This window comes from Gobio gobio, assembly GCF_949357685.1.
Source record: "Gobio gobio genome assembly, chromosome: 3".
Classification (NCBI taxonomy): Eukaryota; Metazoa; Chordata; class Actinopteri; order Cypriniformes; family Gobionidae; genus Gobio; species Gobio gobio.
The window spans coordinates 42952488-42958496 of NC_137099.1; the positions used below are offsets into that span (position 1 = coordinate 42952488).

Consider the following 6009-nt stretch of genomic DNA (forward strand, 5'->3'; position numbering starts at 1 on the left):
TAACTGTTTAAAAGGTCTATAGCACGTCACGTGACAGTGTTTAATCGCCCTATTAGCAAGGTGTGTTGATTTAGAAAGCAAAGAAAAGCGAAGCCTGAGTGGAAATGAAAGATATAATGCAGTGACTGAACATAATCTGATCAATAACGACAGAAAATACTTTATATCAAACATTCATGGCTACACTCAAAAAAATGATTCAAGCCCTTCATAGATGTGACACATTTAAATTATGTTCACTTTACTTAAACATATCTAATTTTGTCACAACTTAATTTAATTGTGTTCAATCAACCTAATATATTTAAAACTGAAGTGTACTTAATTCAGTTGTGTTAAAACTACATTAAATATTTGTGTTGACATAACTAACTGGGCAGTTCCCAGCATGCTTTGCAAGGGACTCCATTAGGAGAGTAAATTTAGCGATTAAAGTGTTATTTTATATGTTTTTCTGTAAAGGGAATGATGTTGTTAGTAATGTTAGTGTTTAATGTTCAGTTATGTTGGACATTTAGAGAGGTTTCTGTAATGTTTTTTTAATTTTGTGGTTACCGTTATGCTGAAGAGTGGCGCCAGTGATCTATGCTAATGTCAAACCTCTTTTCTTATATATTCATTATATACAATGTATATGATGATGAATTAAATTGCTTATAATTGGTTTTCCAATTATTTTTTAAAATTTAAGTTTGACAAGAAAAAAAAGTAATGTTATACATATATAAATATCAATTAAACTATTAGATAAAATTGAGTTGAACCAACTCAATTACATTTCATTGTATGAATTAGTTTTTTATGAGTTGGGGGTTACACATATTTATTGGATGGAAAACCTCCCCTCAGGTAAACTGAGTTTGTCCAATGAGTTATTTTTTTGAGTGTGCATGTTCATTTAACTTAACCGATTTTATTTATAGGGAAGCAATTCCACTGATTTAGTTCAACATTACTATTTCACATAGATTCTTCCCCATTCAGTCGTGTTGTCCCAACACAAGGAGTTTACATAGATTATAAAAATTCCATTAATGTTAATAAAAAGCAATTTGCTTGTGTGGAACCACTGTCCTTAATTAAATTAAGTAAGTTTAAAGAATCATTTTTTTGAGTGTACTCACCAACATGTGGCCCAGGTGCACTGATGCCAAACATCGCGATGTATTCTGAATGAGACTTCTTCAGCGAGATTTCATACCGATAGAATACCGGCAAAGGTTTCCCATTGAAAGCAATGGAGTTCCCAGTTCGTCTTCACTATGACGCCGCGGGGCGGATGGAAACGCAGATCGCTTTTGGGTCTTTTCTTCACATAAATCAATCGTTTGGCCTCGGAACAGTTGGAATACTTGACATTTTTCAATAAAGTGTGCATGTTGTCTGTTATATTCTGTGTTTTATATCATATAACGCAAATGGGTAGGTTAAGGGGCGGGGTTGGGCTACTTTCAAACGTGTCTGAATAGCGTAAATACAAATCAATAAATGTAAATAAAATAATGCTGGCTGATTAAATTGAGAATCATACTCCAACATGTCATAATGGAAAAAGTATAACCCAATAAATAGTTACATCGTGATAACATTCACATGCCCAACACGTCTGTGTATGACGCCAAAGGTGTCTCATTGGAATCACTGCATTACCCTTAACGTCGAAAAATGCCTTTCAAGGGGTACCCTGGACGTAAAAAAGTGACGACGAGGGGTCCTGACCAAGCGTCAATATGTGACGAGTGGGAGTGAGACTGTGTTGTTCTTTCTCATTGTTTCAATTTGAGTTATTTTTGCTAGTCTGTTCTTTTCTTTCCTTTTTATTGTTCTTTGTTTATCAATTGGTTTCTTCCATTTCATACCAGTCTGATACCCTGCACTTATTTAAATTTTGGTTTAAGCAAGTTTGAACCTGAATTTAAATTAAGCCTTCTCTTTTCAGCCTGCGGCAGCCACTTATCAGTAGCACGCCCCCTGTTGGGCACTCTCATAAGTTGGCTCTCCTCTCTCTCTTCTCCTTTGGCTCCATTTCTGAATAGATTAATTTAATTAATTCTATTTCTCCCTTTTTCAAGGTTGTTCTGATAATTACCAACATTATCATCATTTTATGTTTTAGTACTATTTATTGAATAGTCTTTTACCTCACTCACTTTACAGAATTATTTGAATTTGGTTCAAACAAGTTTAATCTAAGGTGATGTCACGTTTTCCTTGTTAGCCGTTTATATATTTACAGGTAGTACCTCCCCTAGTGCTTGTGGTGAATTTCCGGTTGTCTTCTGGCTGGGTTCCGGTGAGTGGAGTCACCTGGCCTGCGTAACTGACACCGGTTGTGTGTGAATCGCAGACACCTGTCTCCGTACCATTGGCGGCGGCACGCAGCAGACTAAGCATTTCGGGCACTCCAGGGAGAAGTCAACGAGTCCAACTGAACCGCTCAAGGGCATCTTGGTTAATTACTCTGATCCTCCGTTTGGACTCCAAAGGGATTTCAGAGGAAACCCAATTTCAACCCTTCAGTCTGGCCGTTGACCAAACTTACCTGAGTGCTGCCCAGTCATGCTAAAAGTCACACGCTGTTTGAGTGGGTGCACCGTGGTACCAAGGGACGAGGATCTGGGAACACCGCGGTCGAGTGTCCAGGGACCGCCGGCGAGATTGACCTCACCATCGGTTCTCACCTGAAGCGACCCCAATTCACCCCAGGCATAGTAAGTTAAATAAGCCCATTCACTTATTGCAAGCCCTAGAATATACATATTCCCGGTCACTTAAGTGTTTGGCCACACCTTTCTTTTTTTTTGTAAGCCATACCTTTCCCCTAGGCTTTATAGCTCAACAGCGCCCCCTCACTCGTTGGCCCTGTCATAAACCCTAGCATTGGTATTAAGCTTAGAGCCTTCCCATATCTATCTCTTCTCATGTTCTCATTCTGTTTTATTTCGTGCATTCTTAGTAGTCTTGGATATTTCGCCCTTTTCTTTTCTTTTCTACTCTACTATTCTGTTGTTTAGTTTCTTCCAGTTCACCTAAAGACAGAACCTATGAGAGCCATCAAGGAAAGCTGAATAATAGATTGACGATCAGCAGCCAGTGTCAGTAATGACCCACTAGGCTACCGCACTGTCAAAATTGTTATTTAAATCCGGCACTCACCCACACAAATCGGCCCCACCTGGCCGCTCACGGCCAAGACAACAGGTGCACGGCCTAGATTCCCCTAACTGTCTGCACCAGTTAGTCCAAAATTGCACACACAATTAAATAGTCACATATGGCTATAAGCACTACACCCTATACGGACTTGCATTGGCCTCTTTTGTGTTGTCTCTCTCTTGCCCACAGTAAGCGGTGTGTCCCGTTCATCCAGCCCCACCGCCACTGGGATCACGTCGAGACCTGATCGAGCACCAGGACGACTGCGTTCCTGCCTAAAGCCACGGTGACCTGCAGCCCCTGAGCCAAGAACGGCAGCGTTGAAGCTCCATGCCGAGGAGGCCCGTTGGAACCAGGACCACGCGCAGAGTCGATTAGATCAGCTACTCCTCGAGACCCAGGACCGACGCGGACGGAAGGACGGACTTCGGGAGGAAGTTGAGAGACTCCAAAATGCCCCGGCAGAACTTCGTGTAGAGACAAGCACAGAGAGCAGTTGGAGAAAGAATCCGAAGAGGAACCAAAAGAAAAACTCCAACGAGGTGAAGCTCTCCTAACAAGAGCAAAGATTGAACTGAAAGAAAGAAACAGCAAGGCCAAAGCTTGTGAAACCCACTTGCAAACGCCCATGCCAAGGTCCAAGATTTGGTTCAAAAAAAAAAAAAAAAAAAAAGACTATTCAAGACAAAGAACTTGAAACTGTTCACAGAGAACTGAAGTTCACATGTACATCGCATAGTGAACAGCAAGGGGAAACACGCACCACACAGTTTCCCCTGACAAGTGGGACAAGAAACCCCCAGCCAAGAGTTCCAAGCTCAAAAGGGGGGTGAAAGCCCACTGCCCAAGTTGTCACCAGCCAGCAGCCACGAGCCCCCACCAGCAGCAAAGGGGGTGGGAGCCAATCCAGAGAATCATGCTCAGGCACATCATGGCTTCCCAAGAACTCTACAAGCTGGCCAGAAACATCCCAACTTTCACCCCAAACCCTGCAGGGTATGAACTTTCACTTACAACATGAGACCGTAAAGCTGGACTACCAACAGCTACGGGACTGCCGACCAAAAAGACTGTTTCTGAAAAGACTGCGAGAAATCCAATGGTTTACCCTGTCTCTGATCACCGTTCAGAGCTGGCTCCAGGGGGCGCCCTGCAACAACGCAGTGACAGACTTTGTAACCGTCGAGACCGTTCCAAGCCAGCAGAGAGCAGCGCAACTGGCACGGTGCCCGTCTTAAGCACCTGTCCGAGCACTCTGAAAGACTCTGAGACAAGCCACGTCTGTCTAACCACCCAAAGGTGGATCCCCGTGAGATGCCAGCCGACAGCCCAGAAATGGCAGCACCCCTAGCCCAAACAGCCAACGGCGGAACGGCTCGCCCCAAACGAACCCAAGTCTGAGCACTCACCAGAGCCAGACGGTGCAGCTTCATCTGAGTCAGCAGAGATCCTGAGGATTCTGAAAGAACTTCTCGCAAGGGAGACAAGAAGGACAGGCCAGACAGCTTACGACTGTGACCAAGACCGGCACCCAACGTCCTTCCTGACTGCTCTCCGACGGAACCAAGCACCGCACAAACCACAGTCCAAAGATCCAGAGACTTCATCACCAAGTGACAGCGTCGCTCAACTCCCTTAGCTGACAGCTGCACTTCCTGAACAATCGAACTCTGAAATCCCAAAATGTGAGTTGAATGTGCAGTCATACAGCCAAAATGAGATCCAACTTGAACAGATAGCTCCGATCCAGCTAACGATGGGCCTAATGAGTCTGGTACACCCAGTGTACATCTAACCAATGGACACATACCCCTTTCTCGTCGGCAAAGATCTGCTAGATCGTTTTGAGCCCCTACTAGACTTCAAACAGCTAAAGATTTGGGCTCAAGTACGAGAACCTCTGCCTCTCCAGCCACCCAGATCACCTGAGCCAGACTGTCAGGTCACAGAGGTCACGAGAAATCTTGCAACCCGCCGCGAGAACACTGTCTCAGCACCAGAGCAAAGTTCAAGCTCGCTACTCTGCACTTTTCAACTCACCATAGACTCTGACTTTCACTGCCCCAAGGTCATGACCGACCTCCAGCTGAATGATGTAACAACTACAGACATCATACTCTCACTATGGGCAGACAACTCAGCCATCAGTCTAGCACTGTTCAAAACCCTCATGAAAGACACATCCAACCTTCCATCAGCAAGCAAGTGCACCCACTGCCCGTTGGACTCCTGCCTAACAACCATGGTAACTGTCAAGGGCACCTGCACTTTGAACTTGAAATGGAACGATCAGTGCCTCACACACCACATCCTGGTCCTTCAAGATCCACTGCATAACGTCTACATAGAAGCAGACCCCTTGATTCGCCTCAAGGCTCATGTGGACTTTACCAATGAGGTAGTGTGAGCCCCACTGACATCACAGCCCCCTGTGGTTCCTGCCAAGCCTGAAAACCTCCTGCCAGGCCAGACCATCCTAAGAGTCTGTACTTTAATCAACGAACAGGATACTGCAGCACCAGCTGTCTTTCACCTTCTGCAACCGACAGCGTACTTTCACAAGGTGCCCAATCGGCTATGCCAACTCACCAGCCGAGTTTAACATCTTCCGAAATGAAGCATGCCCAACACCTGTTCGAAGCGTGTGATGACATCACAAGAACACACGACATGACTGTCCACCGGGAAAAGGTAACAAGACACTCAAGGCAACCCGGCCTTGACAAAGACTTGAATGACCAAACTGATTCCCTGGCCAAGACTGGCACACTTCACGGCAATCTATGGTCACCTCCCACCCACGCAACCACCCGTGATGGCGCTGCGATAACCCGCAGCATACTGACTATTCCT

General features: G+C 44.8%; 1 pseudogene across 1 annotated transcript in view; it reads right to left on the bottom strand.

Moving 5' to 3' along the window:
* LOC307124168 (GTPase IMAP family member 7-like) overlaps positions 1–5631 on the bottom strand; it is a 29114-nt pseudogene extending 23483 nt beyond the window's left edge. Inside the window, exons 1-2 of the transcript in view lie at positions 5548–5631; positions 4566–4826 (exon numbers count right to left, since the gene is read on the bottom strand). The product of the transcript in view is annotated as a GTPase IMAP family member 7-like (transcript). The remainder of the gene's footprint in view (positions 1–4565; positions 4827–5547) is intronic.
* Positions 5632–6009: the final 378 nt, after the last annotated feature.